This window comes from Scyliorhinus torazame, chromosome 9 (genome assembly GCF_047496885.1).
Source record: "Scyliorhinus torazame isolate Kashiwa2021f chromosome 9, sScyTor2.1, whole genome shotgun sequence".
NCBI lineage: Eukaryota > Metazoa > Chordata > Chondrichthyes > Carcharhiniformes > Scyliorhinidae > Scyliorhinus > Scyliorhinus torazame.
Genome location: NC_092715.1, coordinates 123,130,362 through 123,148,953, shown reverse-complemented (window position 1 = coordinate 123,148,953; position 18,592 = coordinate 123,130,362). Strand labels below are relative to the sequence as shown.

Sequence of the window (18,592 nt, the reverse complement as noted above, 5' to 3'; positions counted from 1 at the left end):
AACACGGGACTTTGTCTCCACATGGACTGTGCGGTGGTTACCACTACTGAGCACTGCATTATGATAGTAACAATGTGGATATGAAGTAGTCATGCTGTGCATTGGAAAGAAGATGAACAATTTGCCAGAGAGATGTGCTGATCCTTTTAATCATAGTCATAGAATTTACAGTGCAGAAGGAGGCCATTCGGCCTATCGAGTCTGCACCGGCTCTTGGAAAGAGCACCCTACCCAAGGTCAACACTGCCACCCTATCCCCATAACCCAGTCACTCCACCCAACACTAAGGGCAATTTTGGACACTAAGGACAATTTATCATGGCCAATCCACCTAACCTGCACATCTTTGGACTGTGGGAGGAAACCGGAGCACACTTTGTGCTGTACCAACCTTACAGTGAAGCTCTATTCAAATGCTTTTTTATGTCACATGGTCAAATTATACCGTGTGAACATATATGTTCCTTTTCTTTCTCTTTACCAGAGTTTGAATGCTAGATCAATATCTTACATCCACACTGGTCTTCCAGTAAAAGATGCCTTTACTTGAAAATTGGCCAGTCTAGTTGATAACACCTCCAAAGCAGTAACTTGGTTCTGCTCTAACTCTGTGCTTTGCATCTGTCGTATTTAATAATGGAGCCAGCTTTAAAGATGCCCATTGTTTAGTTTTTATAAATGAGTATTTGCTAAATTCCTGCCTGCTCCCTGGGTGTTGTGTGTCCAAGTGCTGAAATATATTAAAATGAACTGTCCTCATTATAATAATAATCTTTATTATTGTCCCAGGTTGGCTTACATGAATACTGCAATGAAGTTACTGAGACAAGCCCCTAGTCGCCACCATCCGGCATCTGTTCAGGTACACTGAAAGAGAATTTAGAATATCCAAATGACCCAACAGCACGCCTTTCGGGACTTATCGGAGAACATCAAGGCAACCGGAGGAAACTCACGCAGACACAGGGAGAATGTACAGGCTCAGCACAGACAATGACCCAAGCCAGGAATCGAACCTGGGACCTGGTGCTGTGAAGCAACAGTGCTAACCACTGTGCTACCATGCCACCCACATAACATACCGTTAGTTTGCTATGATCACAGGTGGCAGCCAAAAGGCAACAGTTGGAATGCCTCTGCTCTTGGACTCCGCTCTCGGCTCTGCTGTTTTATTCCAGCTTCAGGAACAAAACTGCAATAAGGAAGAAGCCAGAGCGAGCTTTGAGCAGAGAGCCATGGAAGAATTGAGAACAGCTTTGAAGGCCATTATTCTGCCTGCTGTATCCATCTTTTGATGGAGTACAGATGTTGGACGGGTGTAGTATTGGGAAACAATGTCTGAGGTTCATTTTAACCTATGAGTTTAAAAGATGTGATGGGGACTTTTCAAGTGAGGAAATAAGGCATTACTAGGAAAGGTGACCAAAGACTTTGTCAAAGAGGTATGGATTAAGGAAGCCTAGCTGAGGAGCCTAGACCTAAAGTTCATAGTTTCAGGATAAGGGTCAGTTATTTAGGACTGATGTGAGAAATTGTTTCATGCTGGCTACGGATGTTCAGTCATTGAATATATTCAAAACTAGATCAATAGATATTTAGACAGTAAAGGAAACTGAATAATGGGTGGGTGGGGGAATGTGGCGGGTGGTTACCAGAAATAAATGATTTACCTGAGGAAGGAGCAGTGCTCCCAAAGCTAGTGATTCGAAACAAACCTGTTGGACTTTAACCTGGTGTTGTAAGACTTCTTACTGTGCCCACCCCAGTTGAACGCCGGCATCTCCACACCAGAAATAAAGGTGAGGGACAGAACGGGTGAATGTCTTTTTGCAACAAGGAATTATAAAATAGTAGGGAAATTTGACAATGGAACAAATTTAAGAGCTTTGAATTTAAATGCACACAGCATTTGGAACAAAATTAATGAGTTAACGGCGCAACTAGAGAAAAAAGGGTATGATTTGGTGGTGATTATTTAGACATGGTTACAAGGAGACCAGATCTAGGAATTGAATATCCAAGGGTACTCAATGTTTCAGAAAGATAGACTGACAGGAAAAGGAGGTGGTGTAGCTTGTTGGTGAGGAAAGGGATCAGTGCTGTAATGAGAAATGATATAAGCACTGGAGATCAAGACGTGGAATCAGTCTGGGTAGAAATAAGAAATTGCAAGGGGAAGAAGTCCCTGGTAGGAGTAATCTATAGGCCCCCAAACAGTAGTTCTGCAGTGGGGCTCTTAATAAACTAGGGAATACAGGGGGGCTTGTAAGAAAGGTACGGCAATAGTCCTGGGTGATTTTAATATGCACGTAGACTTGATCAAATTGGCAAGGGTAGCCTCGAGGGAGAGTTCATTGAGTGTATTAGAGATTGTTTCTTGGAGCAATATGTTGTGGAACCAAACATGGAGCAGGTACTCTGGATTTGGTATTGTGTAATGAGGAGAGATTAATTGATGACCTCATAATTAAGGATCCTCTGGGGATTAGTGACCATCGTATAATAGAACTCAAAATTCAGTTTGGGGTGAGAAAGTGGAGTCACACACTCGCGTCTGGAATTAAACAAAGGTAATAACATAGGCATGAGGGCAGATTGGCCCGACTAGAGTGGGCAGGAAGGCGAAAAGGTAGGACAGCTGATCAGCGTGGCAGTTGTTTAAGGAGATACTCAATTCCCCACAACTAAAATATATTCCAGAGAGGAAGAAAGACAACAAGAGGTGTAAACAAAAACATCCATGGCTAAGCAAAGAGATTAAGGGCAATATAAAGACAAAAACTAAGGTATACCATGTTGCAAAGGTCAGTGGTAGGCTAGAAGATTGTGAAACTTGGGACTTCCAGTTGCGGCTATGCAGAGCTAAGTCGCACGTTCGGCAGCTCCCGCTAGAAACGGACTTTTGGGCTCTTGTTAGAGCCCGTAACGATGCTTGCTCGACATTTCCCGGTGTGGGAAGGAAATAGCAACATTCCCCCAATAGTGTATGGCTTGGACCAGGAGTGGGCAATCAAAAAAGTGGCAGTGAAGCAAAAGAAGGTGTGAGGGAGGAAGGCCAAGATGGCGGCGGGTGGAGACCAGGCAGCGTGAATGCAGTGGGCGCAGGAGCAGCAGGAGTTTCTTCAGCGCTGCTTTAGGGAGCTGAAAGCGGCTCTGCTGGAGCCGATGAAGGCTTCAATCGATAAGCTGCTGGAGATCCAGACGACCCAAGGGGCGGCGATCCGGGAGGTCCGGCAAAAGGTCTCAGAGAACGAAGATCAGATCCTAGGCCTAGCGGTGAAGGTGGAGGCGCACGAGGCACTCCATAGAAAATGGCAGGAGAGGTTTGAGGAGATGGAGAACCGGTCGAGGCGGAAGAATCTGTGGATCCTGGACCTCCGGAGGGACTGGAGGGGTCAGACGTAGGGGCCTACGTGGTCACAATGCTGAATTCCCTGATGGGAGCGGGGTCCTTCCAGGGGCCCCTGGAGCTGGAGGGGGCCCACCGAGTGCTGGCGAGGAGGCCCAAGCCCAACGAGCTGCCGCGGGCAGTGCTGGTGCGGTTCCACCGGTTTGCTGACCGGGAGTAATTGTTAAGGTGGGCCAAGAAGGAGCGGAGCAGCAGGTGGGAGAACGAGGCGGTCCGGATCTACCAAGATTGGAGCGCGGAGGTGGTGAAGAAGAGGGCTGAGGGTCAGGGGCGGGCGGCCTCGGTGAAGGGATGGTTGGGGATTGTTGTGTTGTATTTTGAGGGGGGTTCTTTGTTCATTGTTGGTTCTTTGTTTTTCGGGGTTTGGTAGGGCACTGTTTTGTTGGGTCTGCCAGATGGGCTCTTGGAGGGGGGCAGGTAAACGGCTTGGGGGGTTGATGGCCGGCAGGGGGGATGGGGCCCCGGGGGGGGGGGGGGGCGTTGAGGCCTGAGTTGGGGGCAAGGGGACCGGGCCTGAAAAGGGAGCTGCGCCAGAGGAGGCGGGGCCGGGCGAGTGGAAAGCGCGGGCTTTTTCCCGTGCTCAGGGCTGAAGGGGGCGGGGCCGGAGCTGGGAAGCGCGGGCCTTTTCCCGCGCTGGGAGTGGAAGAGGGAGGGGGAGAGCCTGCTGGTGGGCAATGGGGGGGAGGGGAAGTTCCACACTGGGAGGGGTCGAGGGAGCGGTAGGAGTGGCCGGGGTCAGCAGGAGTCAGCTGACTTACGGGAGTGCAAAGGGGGGAGCAATGCAGCTAGGGGGGGACCTAGCTGGGGGGTGGAGGGGGGAGGGGGAATCGGGTTGCTGCTGGAATGGCCAAGGGGGAGCTGGAGCCGGCAGAGGAGGTCGGGGCGGGGGTCTGCTGCCGTGGGGAACGGGCTGTGCGGGGGCGTGGGCATGTGGCTGGCCGAGGAGGGGATATGGCTCGTCGGCGGGGGAGGAGGGCGGGTAGCCCCCTGATCCGGCTGATAACCTGGAACGTAAGGGGACTGAACGGGCCGGTCAAACGGGCCCGGGTGTTTACGCACCTGAAGGGGCTGAAGGCAGGTGTGGCCATGCTTCAGGAGACGCACCCGAGGGTGGCGGATCAGGTAAGGTTAAGAAAGGGGTGGGTAGGCCAGGTGTTTCATTTGGGGTTGGACGCAAAAAATCAGGGAGTGGCGATCGTGGTGGGGAAGAGAGTGTCGTTCGAGGCGTCGAGCATCGTGGCAGACAATGGCGGTAGGTATGTGATGGTAAGTGGCAAGCTGCAGGGGGAGCGGGTGGTGTTGGTCAATGTATACGCCCCGAATTGGGAAATCAAATTGAACTGTATAAGATGATTAAAAGTTATGGATAAAGTAGATATGGAGCGGATGCTTCCTCCTGTGGGGCATTCTAGAATGAGAGGTCATAGTCTCAGGATAAAGGATAGCAAATTTAAAACAGAGTTGAGGAGAAACTATTTCCCCAAAGGGTTGTGAATTAGTGGAATTTGCTATCCCAGAGTGTTGTGGATGCTGGGACAGTGAATAAATTTAAGGAGGAGTTAGACAGATTTTTAATTAGTAATGGGTTGAAGGGTTTCGGAGAATGGGCAGGACGGTGCAGTTGAGGCCCTGATGAAATCAGCCATGATCATATTGAACGATGGATCAGGCTCGAGAGGTGAAATTTGCCTATTTCTGCTCCTAGTTCTCATGTTCTAAGAAAGACCTATTCTGTCTAATTCCACCTTCCAGCTCTTGGTCTGTGGCCCTGTAGGTAACAGCACCTCTGCACAAATCTGGTGTTATTGATTAATGAGGGGATCAGGTTTATGGGGAAAAGACAGGAGAATGGGGATGAGGAATATTTCAGGCATGATCAAATGGTGGAGAAGACTCGATGGACTGAATGGCCTAATTCTACTACTCTATCTTATGGTCTTATGGAATGGAGAGATACAGGGTTACGGCAGGAAAGCAGAGTTGAGGTAGAAGATCAGTCATGAACTTGTAAATGGTAGAACAAGCTCAAAAGGATAAAATGGCCCATGCCTGCTTTTATGTGCTTATTGAATGGTGGGGCAAGCTCAAGATCATCAATCTGAAACATTAACATTTTATCTCAGGATTCTGCCTGAACTGAATATTCACAACATTTTTGGCTCTTATTCCGGCTGGGATCAGTTTTGGCACTGCAGTTAGCCTGAGCCTCCCCAGGTTCGAGAGGGTGAATCAGTCATAAAACCCATTTGTCCAGTGGCCACAATTGGAAAGCATGTTTTTGTGTTGGCTGCTGTGCTTCCATAGTTTCGAAGCTTGCCAGTAGCATAGAAACACATTCAGGAAGAATGCCCTTGAGGACTGCCAGCACCTACAGAAATATATTTATTATAATAATCTTTATTATTGTTACATTAACACTGCAATGAAGTTACTGTGAAAATCCCCGAGTCGCCACATTCCGACGTCTGTTCGAGTACACAGAGGGAGAATTCAGAATGTCCAATTCACCCAACAAGCACGTTTTTTTATGCATAAGCAATAGTATTTAGAAACATGGGGGTGAAGAAGATAAACAATTTGCTAGGTGTTGGGGGCAGGGGGGGAGGGGGAGGGGGCAGTCCAAAAATGAACTGGGTGAGTTGATCACTTTTCGCATTAATCTTGTCAGAAATGAGAGATCAATGAAGATCACTGGCATCATTGCTCCGACCAGTATGTTTTCAATCAGTACAATAGATGGTCAATTTTTAAATGTTCATCGCCGACGATTCATAATGGTTGAGAGACTGTAAGTTCTGCTCTGCATCCAAGTACATTTTATAATAATAAGATTGAGTTTTTTAAATAAATGTACTGTGAATTAAAAAACATCTGTGTTTCATTATCTCATTAACGCTGTTCCAAAGCCATGCACAAGAAGTTAGTTTTGTTGCTGAGTAATTTTGTTTGAAAGCCATTATGGACAGTACGCCCAGATAATTATGAACATTTCCTGAGAGTTATTTGTGCTATATTACTGCTCTGTATAGAACCAGTTATTTGCACCAATCAGGGAATGTGGTCTGTGCATGCAGAGAAACATTTTTCTTGGTGTGTAAATGAAAGAACTGTTGCAAATAAAATAAAAATTCATTAACTTTTTTAAAAATTCAACTTTACGGGATGTGGGTTTCACTGGCTAGGCCAGCATTTGTTGCCCGCCCCTAATTGCGCATGAGAAGGTGGTGGTGAGCTGCCTTCTTGAATCACTGCAGCCCATGTTGTGTAGGTACACCTACTATGCTATTAGGGGGGGAGTTCCAGGGTTTTGACCCAGCTGTTGCCTTTTTTTACCTACTGTAAATATGGCAGTCAGTGAGGTTGCCCTCCTTCCTTTTGATATCAATATTCTATTGCTCAGAGTCGGCAGGTATCGAATGATACCACCACAAGGTTCAACCGGATATCAATCAAAGAGCCAAACACCAGTTAGTTAGTTCAAGATCAATGGTACTTTATTTACACACACAATTAATCATGCAGCATAAACACTACTAGTTAAACTACACCTATCGATTATGACAACCTGCACTTAACTCCAGGTACCCGGCTTAGGTCAGAGGAACAGTGGGCGTTGTTCGATTCTGGATCTATTGGGTCTGTAGAAGTAACAGCTGCTCAGCTGGGTTCATCTGTCTGGTAGCGGGCGTTGAACTTGAACTTGCTTCTGGTGGTGCTGCGATTGGAGATGGACTTTGCCGGAGCACCAGATCCAAAAGAGGCCGAACACATAGTGGTCTCTCTCTTTATCCTTGGGGGTTTTCGCGCTCTTTTGGGCGGTCCTTCAGTTTGGACCCCACTAATTGGGCGATTCCTAATCATTCCGTTCGATTCGAACCAATAAATGGGCGGGTGCCTTGATGGCTGGGTGTGTCCCAAGCGGTCATTGACCCTGTTGTTTACGCTTCCCTAGTACAGGGAGTGGCGCCGAAATGTCTGGGACTGTATTGGTCGCTCAAGTATCAGTCCTTTGCCTGGCAGAGATGGGCCATCAAATGCTAATCGGTTGGGGTTTCGATACCATCTGGAGTCCTCACTCGGAAATATACATTTCAGGCTCTGAACCTCGCATTGTCCATTTTTCCCGCTATGCTTTGCGACCTTCCCTGTTCCTGGTTGCAAGTGGCCATCCCAGATGGCTACACAGCGACAATGAAGGAACGGCGATATATTTCCAAGTCAGCGTGGCGAGTGAATTGGAAGGGAACCTCCAGGCAGTGGGGTTCCCATGTATCTGCTGCTCTTGTCCTTCTAAATGGCAGTGGTTGTGGGTTTGGAAGGTGCTGCCTAAGGAGCCTTTGTGAGTTACTGCATTGCATCTTGTAGATGGTACTGCTACTGTGTGTCGGTGGTGGAGGGAGTGACTGTTTCAGGAAGGGGTGCCAATCAAGCGGGCTGATTTGTCCTGGATGGTGTCAAATTTCTTCAGCGTTGTTAGAGCTGCACTCAACCAGGGTTTGGGGGCAGGTTTAACTCAGTGGACTCGGCAACAGGTTTGTGATGTAGAACAAGGCCAGCAGTGTGGGTTCAAATCCCGTACCGGCTGAGGTTATTCATGAAGGCCAACCTTCTCAACCTTGCAAATCGCCTGAGGTGTGGTGATTCTCAGGATAAACCATCACCAGTCAGCTCTCTCCCTCAGGGTCATCTAGGAATACGGCAACCTTACCTTTGCTCATCCAGACACTCTTGACTTGTACCTTGGAGATGGTGGACAGGCTTTGGGAAGTCAGGAGGCGAGTTACTCAATGCAGGATTCCCAGTCGCTGACCTGTTCTTGTAGCCACAGTATTCGTATGGCTAGTCCAGCTCAGTTTCTGATCGATGGTAATCGCCAGGATGTTGATTATGGAGGATTCAGTGATGGCAATGCCATTGAATGTCAAGTAGCGATGGTTAGATGCTCTCTTGTTGAACATGTTCATTGTCTGGCACTTGTGTGGTGCCAATGTCACTTGCCACTTGTCAGCCCAGGCCTGGCTATTGTCCCGATCTTGTTGCTTTTGCATGTGGATTACTTCGGTGTCTGAGGAGTCGTGAATGTTGCTGAACATTGTGCAATCATTGGTGAACATCCCCACATTTGACTTTATATTGAAAGGAAGGTCACTGATGAAGCAGCTGAAGATGGTTGAGCCTCGGACACTACCCTGAGGAACTCCTGCAACGATGTCCCGGTACTGCGATGTCTGACCTCCAACAACCACAACCATCTTCCTTTGTTCTAGGTATGACTCCAACCAGTAGAGAGTTTTCCCCCCCAATTCCCATTGACTCCAGTTTAACCAGGGCTCCCTGATGCCATATTCAGTTAATGCTGACTTGATGTCAAGGACAGTCACTCTCATCTCACCCTTTCCTTTCTTCATCCTTGTTTGCCTCCTTCTACAACAGCGAATATACCTGGCTATGTTTCAACAAAGCGATACTTGCAGAAACATACCTATTTAACTTGTATTTGATGTTAGAATTGACGTGAGTATGTAGTGTGTGTGTCCTGTTGTTAATTTCATTTTCTCTCCTTCTCTTCCCTACCCAGAAGCTGGCTGTTTCTATTGGGAATGTATTTCCACCACTAGTTTGGACTCCTTTAATACTTATTTCAGTAGATAATTTAATGAGATTTTCAATTGATTAATCAGCTTTGGAGGCTCTCAAAACTTCAATGCTGGTCTACTTCAATGCTCACGTGCATGCATTTTCAGCAAATATTATTTTTTCATTGTTAATAGACAGCACTAACAAAACCAACATTTATTGCCTGTCTCTAATTTTTCTCGGGAAGTTAATGGTAAGACACCTTTTTGAACTGCTATAATCTGTGTGGTGTAGGTATGTTCAGAATTTTGGTGGATAGAGTTGCAGGATTTTGACCCAATGACCATATGGCACAGCCACACATTTCCAAGTCAGGATACAGTAATATGCCACTGGAGGGAAATGTGCAGGTAGTGATGTATGCCTGCTGCCTTTGTTCTTCTAGGTGGTACAGGTTTGGAAGGTGCTGTCGAAGGAGCCTTGATACGTTGCTGCAGTGTCTCTTGGTGGCAGGATCAACTGTTTAAGATGGTGGGTGGAGTGTTAATCAAGAAGTCAGATTTGGTCTAGACGGTCTTGAATTTTGATGGAGCTGCACTCATCCAGGCAAGTGGAGAATGTTCCATCACACTCCTGATAGGACTTAAACATACTGGAATGTTTTGGGGAGTCAGGAGGTGAGTTACTCACAGCAGAATATTCAGCCTCTGACCTTTTGTCGGCACAGCATTTTATGTGGCTCATCCAGTTGAGTTTCTAATCAATGTTGAGTCCCAGGATGTTCATTGTTATGGACTCAGTGATAGTAATGTTAACCAAAGGAAGATGGTTAGAAACTCCCAATTAAAAACAAAATACTGTAGATCCTGGAAATCTGAAATAAAAAATAGAAAATTATGACTAAACTCAGTGTCATAATATGCACCCATGCACATCATGAGGTAAAAACAGGCAGTGACAGACACCCAGGTGAGCCAATCAATGTACAGAACAGAACACAACCAATCACAAGACAGGACACCAGAGGGGGACTTATACCTATAAAACACAGAGGCATCAGCACTCTGCCTCTTTCCACTGGTGATAGCTATAGTGATAGTCAGGGTGTACAAATCATTCAACACCTCCAACACGTGGATCAGAACTAACCTGGTCTAGATAGTTAGCTTTAGTTTACGTAGGGTAGTAGAGAGTCAACCCACAGGCAGTGTTTTGTTGCTAGAGTTGCTAGAGTTCAATAAATCTTTTATTGAACCAACGCCTTCGTTTGGTGTATACTTGATCATTTAATTGCATCGTGTGCAATCCGTGTTACCCCAGGGTGAACAACACGACACTCAGCAGGTCTGGTAGCATCTGTGGAGAGAAGAAGAGTTAACGTTTCGGATCTAAATGATCCTTCTCCAGAACTCCCTAGTTCTCTCTAGTTGGAGATGGTCGTTAACCAGTGCTTGAGTGGCATGAATGTTACTTGCTACTTATCAACTCAAAATTCAGTGTTGTCCAGGTCTTGCTGGACCTGGCACAAAATACTTCATTGTCTGAGGAGTTACGAATGGAACTGTGCAATCAACAACAAACATCTCCACTCCTGACATAACAGAGGATAAAATACATTAATGAAGCAGTTGAAGATGGTTGAGCCCTTAGGAACTCCTGCAGCGATGTCCGAAGGCTCAGATGATTGCGCTCCCAACAATCACAACCATTTTCCCTTGAGCTGGGTATGACCAGCCAGTGGAGAGTTTTTCCTCTTTATTATTGCCTACAATTTTACTCAGGCTCCTGCTCAGTCAAATGCTATATTGATGTCAAGAGCAATTACTCTCACCTCACCTGTAGAATTCAGCTACTTTTTTTCATGTTTGGACAAAGACTGTATTGAGATCTGGAGCCAGATGGAATGGCCCTGGTGGATGGAGCCCAAACTGAGCATCAGTGAACAGGTTATTGGTTAGTGTGTGCCACTTGATAGCACCATTGACACCTCACATCACATTGCTGATGATTGCGAGTAGACTGATGCGGCGGTACTGGATGGATTGAATTTGTCGCAAGATACTAGTGTAGTATCTATTGGAACAACCTGGTTAGGGATGTGAATAATTCTGAAGCACAAGCTTTCAGCAGTACAATCATTATTTATTTGGGCCCATAAGCTTTGCTGTATACAGCCCGTTCATCATTTCTCGATATTATATGGAGGCTGGAGACCTAAGGTGGAGACTGAGATGAATCTTTTACTTAACACTTCTGAATATGTCAGATGCCTATTCATTAACGACTGCTCCACCTTCAACACTATAATCCCAGCCAAGCTCATATTAAAACTCCAAAACCCAGGACTTGGCTCCTCCCTCTGCAACTGGATCCTCGACTTCATGATCCATAGACCACGATCAGTAAGGATAAAGACAACACCTCCACGATAGTCCTCAATACCGGTGTCCCGCAAGGCTGCATACTTAGCCCCCTACTATACTCCCTATACACACACGACTGTGTGGCACAATGCGGCTCCAACTCCATCTACAAGTTTGCTGATGACACAACTGCAGTGGGCCAGATCTCAAATAATGATGAGTCTGTAGCCATCTGGGATGGCCACTTACAAAGGATCCCAGGAAATATGGCCACCTGCAAAGGACCATGGGAAATATGGTCAACCCAGGACTCAGACACTCAGAGCTTATGCATATTGGCAACTCAGATAACTAGACGCTATCGAAACCCCCAGCTACTTTGCATTCGAATGGACCATTTCCCCAGAACAAAAGACCTGTACTCAGGTAACAGATACAGAAACAGACTCATCGGCACCACTCCCTTTGCTCAGGGAGCTCAAAAAGCCAAGGTCAATGACCGCTCAGGACAGGCCCCGCCATCAAGGCACCCGCCCCTTCATTGGCCAAAATCGAAGGCAGTAATCGAAGCCTGCTGAATTATTGGGTCCAAAGCTAAGGACCGCCCAAAAGAACGCGAAACCTCAGAAGGATAAACAGAAACACTGCCATGTGTTCAGTCTCTCTTGGCCGCGGCACTCGGTCTCTCTTGGCCCCGACCTACGCCTAAAACCAAGTGTAGCATCACGACCAGAAGACAAGTTCAAGACCAACGATCGCTACCAGACGGTTGAGCCCAGCAGAAACAAAGTCACTTCTCTAGACCCAGCCACGCAAGATCCGGACAAAGGCCTTGTTCCTCTGCATAAAGCCGGGTGCCTGAAGTTAAGTACAGGTTGTTGTCGTGTTAGGTGTAATTTAGCTTGTAGTGTTTTATGTTGCATGTCGAAGTAATTCTTGTGTGTAAATAAACTATCATTGTACTTGAACTAACTAATTGGTTGTTTAGTCTTTGATCGATATCCGGTAAAACCTTGTGGTGATATCATTTGATACCTGGCGACTCTGAAAAGCAATATCATCGTTAATAACTGTCATATCAGTATCCAGTTAAAAAGAGCAACATTATTGGCGTCTCCGGTGCAAATTGGCAATATTATTGGCGACTCCACCGGGATTCGATCTAGAAGTGATTTTGTCACTCCGAGAGAACCCGCAAAACTTTGCAATAGAAATCCAGTTGGGAAAAGTGAAAGAAACCACAAGTGTAAGGCCCGTATCGATCAAATTTCCAAGATTCGGAAGTGTGTATTAACGTGCATGCGTACTAACAGGGATATAGGGTAAACTTGTTAGATTTTGTTGCGTAAAACTATCGGGAGTATTGTGAACCAGAAAACAGCCTAGGCCATACCCGCTGTTCGAATCGCCGCCTTATTCACCCTGTCCCAAATTAACGGTAGGAAAAGAGATAATAGAAGCAATGGCAGCAACGGCAATGGAACGCCTAATGAACCCACAGGAACCCGAGGTCACAGCGACCAGTAGAGCAGAGTAGTGCCCCATATGGGAAGAGGAATTGAGAAAGTATTTGAAGGGGAAAGGATGGCCCCTTTGGTCCGAGTTTTGCTCAAATGAAGAGTCAGGTCCAGGAAGCAGAGGACAAACCTGGTGGGACAACCTAACCGAGGTACATAAAAAGAATACAGTGAAAGTCCGTAAGCCAATGGCAATTGTGTCCTGTTTGGCACAATTGCGAGGCACAGAGGAGGTCGTGAGGATGCTCCGCAGACAGCTAGTTGAGAAAGAGGAGAAGAATGAGGGAAACTTTAGCGAATGTGAGAAAATTAATGAGCAATTCCGGGAACAGTTGGCAGCTAAAGATAAAGAGATGGCTGATATCAAACAGGGACACCAATCTTGTTTAGTTCACCTTAGCAGCTTTCAGACCCAGTACGAGCTTTACGAGCACTCGATAGTTCCACAACGGAACAAAGACAGAGTACAGTAGATCACGCCAAATGTAGGCAACATATAGCAAAGTTACAGTCACTGTTTTCAGTTAAAACAGCTTCAGAGATACCTTTGGACCGAATTTAGATCAGGAGAATGGACCCAGTTGGCAAGGACTAAATGAAACCGCCCATAGATATGTGGAGGATACAGAAAATCACAATAGAGCCCCCTGGCCCCAAAAAGGAAAGCACCTGCACCACCGACTGCACAGGCAGCACACCCCCCCATGAATCCAGTCACCACACAGCGCACGTCACAGGATCGCGAGGAGCCCGATTTTGTTTACACCACCCCACTCACCATCACCCAATTGAGAGATGCCTGCGTCAAAATTGAACCATTTGAACCCACAGCAGACCCGCATAATTTCTTTGAGAGAGTACGACAGCAAACAGTTATGTACGGTCTGGACGAACCGGAGGAAGCTAAGCTTATAGTCATGAGCCTTGACCTGCCGTTAGCTCAGCTTTACCAGAACCCCAGAATGTAGGAGGAGGAAGCCTCCAGGAGATGAAGGCAGCTATTTTAGCTGCGATTGGATACTGTCATAATATACACCAGTATATTATGGTGCACACACACACACACACACACACTGATGGACATGCAGTGGGACCAATCAGCACACATAACACCGCAGCCAATCACCAGTGAGAGCACATGCACTATAAAGACAGGGGACAGGAGAGTTCCCGCTCATTCTAGTAGCAGCCAGCTCGGAGCACAGAGCTCACAGCCTGCAACACAGATATTCACCATGTGCTGAGTGCATCACTTGGTTAGGACTAGGCAAGGGTCAACAGTTAAATCTGGTATTGCATTTACCCACAGTTCAAGTATGTCAATATAGTTAACCTTATACTAAAATAGAGTTGCCCCACTTCAAGTGTTGGTGACCTGTTTGTGATCCAGAACACCCAACACATCATGATACCAGGAGTGAACTGGTTCAGTCCAGATAGCCATACCTCAGCGTACAGTGACAACCAGCAATGATACCCAGGCAAGATGTTCAAGATCCGGGTTCCACAGCAGCTCCAGTGCCACGGCGATCTCCGCGAAAACTGGCGGGCATTACGACAAAAATTTGAAATCTTCCTGTTGGCAGCCGAACTAGATGACCTGGCCGATCCTGAAAAAAACAGAGCTTCTCCTCACCATCGCCGATGCCAGAGCAGAAGAAATCTCTTAAAAATTCAAGTTCTCCAAGGGGCAAAACAGGAGCGACTTCCAAGCAGTCCTGGACAAATTCGGCAAATACTGTGAGGAAAACACACTCCAACCAGCAAGAAAAGGTAAGAGAAGCGCCAGTACTCACCTCGAGGCCGAAATCCTGGTGCAGAGAACGATTTTGGACGGCGGCCTTCTTTCTAAAGGGACTGCACTTGTGCAGTACGGTAGCATTGTGGATAGCACAATTGCTTCACAGCTCCAGGGTCCCAGGTTCGATCCCGGCTTGGGTCACTGTCTGTGCGGAGTCTGCACATCCTCCTCGTGTCTGCGTGGGTTTCCTCCGCGTGCTCCGGTTTCCTCCCACAGTCCAAAGATGTGCAGGTTAGGTGGATTGGCCATGATAGATTGCCCTTAGTGTCCAAAATTGCCCTTAGTGTTGGGTGGGGTTATTGGGTTATGGGGACAGGGTGGAGGTGTTGACCTTGGGTAGGGTGCTCTTTCCAAGAGCCGGAGCAGACTCGATGGGCCGAATGGCCTCCTTCTGCACTGTAAATTCTATGATGATATGATGAGTTGCACGACGCTGCGGATGCGTAATCACGAAAAAGGCCATCAGTAAAGGAACTGCGATCTGCGCATGTGCAAACGCCTCCTACGTGCTACGTCACACGCGTCATGACGTCAGAGGCCCTGGACCACGCCCATTTAAAGGGGAAACGTCCAAATCAAAGAAAAAATCTTTTAAAGCTGGAAAACAACCTTCCTTCACCTGGAATGACAGCACAATGCCTCAAATTGAACCAGGAAATGAAAAAAACCTCCGAAAAACCCTGCAGCAAGCAGTTACCTACCCCTAAACCGAGTCCGATTCCGACTTCCCGCAGACCAGTGACACCGAGGACCCGAGGGAACCTTTTCGAGTCGCTGCTATAACAAAGAACAGGCTGTCCCCGAATCAAAACCACCAGCCGCTGTTGGTGCACAGCATTGATCCAGACGACGAGTGGTGTGCCACCCTGACGGTCAACAGATACGATTCCGCCTGGACACTGGTGCCTCCGCCAATCTCATGGTGTGGTCAGCCTTTCAGACCCTTGGGGTTAAACCAATCATTGTTCCGTCGACCTGTCAACTAGTGGACTACAATGGCAACGTCATTCCTGCTACCGGTTTATGCCAACTCGAAGTGTCGCACAACTCGCGAAAAGCCATCCTTCCCTTCGAGATCGTGGGCTCCTCGAAGGACTCTCTGCTAGGCGCACAGGCGTGCAAACTCCTAAACTTCGTTCAACGAGTGCACTCTCTCTCTCCAGAGGACACGTCTGCCTTCCAGGATGCAGACTTCAGGGCGCAACTCAATGCCATCATCGACCAGCACCGTGACGTTTTCGAAGGCATGAGCACGCTTCCTTACACTTACAAAATCCTGCTCAAACAAGACGCCACGCCTGTGGTTCATGCACCTTGCAGAGTCCCAGCACCCCTCAAGGACCGCCTCAAGCAGCAGCTGCAGGACCTCCAGGACCAAGGAGTGCTCTTCAGAGTGATGGAACCAACCGACTGGGTCAGTTCCATGGTGTGCGTAAAGAAGCCTTCCGGCGAGCTCCGGATCTGCATTGACCCAAAGGATCTGAATGAGGGAGCATTACCCTATCCCCAAGCGCGAGGAGATCACGTTCGAGATGGCTCGGGCCAACATCTTCACCAAACTTGACGCCTCGAAAGGATTCTGGCAAATTCAACTAGACAGGTCCAGCAGAAAGCTGTGTACCTTTAATACCCCGTTTAGCAGATACTGCTACAACAGGATGCCGTTTGGGATTATATCGGCATCAGAAGTATTCCACCGGATCATGGAGCAAATGATGGAGGGCATTGAGGGTGTGCGCGTCTATGTTGACGACATCATCATTTGCAGGAGCATTTTTTGATCCCACAAAGGAAACAAAAATTTTAACGGATGCCAGCCAATCCGGCATTGGGGCGGTGCTCCTACAATGCAATGAGGCCTCATCATGGGCCCCCGTTGCATATGCGTCACGTGCCATGACCCCCACGGAACAGCACGACGCGCAGATCGAAAAGGAGTACCTGGGCCTGTTGACTGGGGTCGACAAATTTCATGATTACGTGTACGGCCTCCCCCAATTCACTGTTGAGACCGACCATCGCCCACTGGTCAACATTATACAAAAAGACCTGAATGATATGACCCCTCGCCTCCAGCGCATTCTGCTTAAACTCCGGTGGTACGATTTCCAGCTCCTATACACCCCGGGCAAGGACCTGATCATAGCCGACGCTCTGTCCAGGGCAGTCAACACCCTGTGTGACCCAGAGGGGTTCGTCTGCCAGCTTGACGCCCATGTGGCCTTCACGGCGTCCAATCTGCCGGCCACGGATGAACGCCTTATCCACACTCGCCGCGAGACTGTGGCTGACCCCCTACTACAGCATGTCATGCGCCACATGACGGACGGGTGGCTCAAGGGCCAATGCCCGCAATTCTACAATATCAGAGACGATCTGGCAGTAGTCGATGGTGTCCTCCTGAAGCTGGACCGCATCGTGATCCCGCACAACATGCGCCAGCTCGTTTTGGAACAGCTACACGAGGGCCACCTTGGCGTGGAGAAGTGCCGACGGAGGGCCCGAGAGGCTCTGTATTAGCCCGGCATCAATGAGGACATCGCCAACACAGTGCTCAACTGCCCCACCTGTCAGCGGTTCCAGCCGGCCCAACCACGTGAGACCCTACAGCCCCATGAGTTGGTCACGTCCCCTTGGTCTAAGGTAGGTGTTGACCTGTTCCATGCGCTCGGCAGGGACTATGTTCTGATTGTAGATTATTTTTCGAACTACCCGGAGATCGTACGCCTGCACGACATCACATCATCGGCGGTCATCCGTGCCTGCAAGGAGACCTTTGCTCGTCACGGCATCCCACTCACTGTGATGTCGGACAATGGCCCCTGCTTCGCGAGCCAAGAATGGTCCAACTTTGCCAGCAGGTACAACTTTGTGCATGTGACATCCAGTCCCCTGCACCCCCAATCCAATGGCAAAGCGGAAAAGGGCGTCCACATCGTCAAACGGCTCCTCTGCAAGGCTGCCGATGCAGGATCCGACTTCTACCTCGCCCTGCTGGCCTATCGTTTGGCCCCACTCTCCACGGGCCTGTCGCCAGCCCAGCTCAGGGCCACGGTGCCGTCCATTCATGTCCCAGACCTCAACCATGTTCCGGTCCTTCAGCGGATGCAAAAGTCTCGTGCACAACACAAGGCGGCGCATGACGCTCGGGCGACTGATCACCCTGCTCTGGCACCGGATGACAACGTCCGCATCCATCTTCCAGAGGGTGGCTGGTCTGCAACTGCTGTGGTTCTTCAAAAGGTGTCTCCCCGCCCGTTCCTGGTTCATCTACCAGATGGTTCCATTCACCGCCGCAATCGGCGTGCCCTTCATCTCGTTCCACGCTCGCTACGTGATCCTCCACCGGTGCCACGCCCTCCTGTTGTCCCCAACCTGGATTATGTGCAGATTCCGAATACTCTGCATCCTCCTCACTCTGCCGTGGCCCAGCCCGTTCCTCAGCCGGTGGCTCCTGACACACCCTTGAGGTGGTGAACCAGAAATCGTCGCCCACCTCAAAGACTTGACTTATGAGTTTTACAATGTTGGACTCTTTGATCTGTTCTGTTATCCTGTTTCATCGTTCCAGTAGTTTGTATATAATGTTCATTTCGTTGTTGGTGTGACACCCTATTTCTCTGCACCAAGCACCTTCCCGTGTAAATTGATTATCCTCATGTACATAGTCATGTAAATAACACGCACACACATAGTCAGGTACATTCACTACACAATATTTATTGTCACGCAGGCACATGTTCTTTATATAAAAGGGTGATGTCATAATATACACCAGTATATTATGGTGCAGACACACACTGATGGACATGCAGTGGGACCAATCAGCATACACAACACCACAGCCAATCACCAGTGAGAGCACACGCACTATAAAGACAGGGGACAGGAGAGTTCCCGCTCATTCTAGTAGCAGCCAGCTCGG

At 48.2% G+C, this 18,592-nt stretch overlaps 1 long non-coding RNA gene across 1 annotated transcript in view; it reads right to left on the bottom strand.

Moving 5' to 3' along the window:
- Positions 1-6,932: 6,932 nt before the first annotated feature.
- LOC140430021 (uncharacterized) overlaps positions 6,933-18,592 on the bottom strand; it is a 49,638-nt gene continuing 37,978 nt past the window's right edge. Inside the window, exons 2-3 of the long non-coding RNA XR_011949279.1 lie at positions 10,136-10,342; positions 6,933-9,860 (exon numbers count right to left, since the gene is read on the bottom strand). This is a non-coding gene — a long non-coding RNA (uncharacterized lncRNA). The remainder of the gene's footprint in view (positions 9,861-10,135; positions 10,343-18,592) is intronic.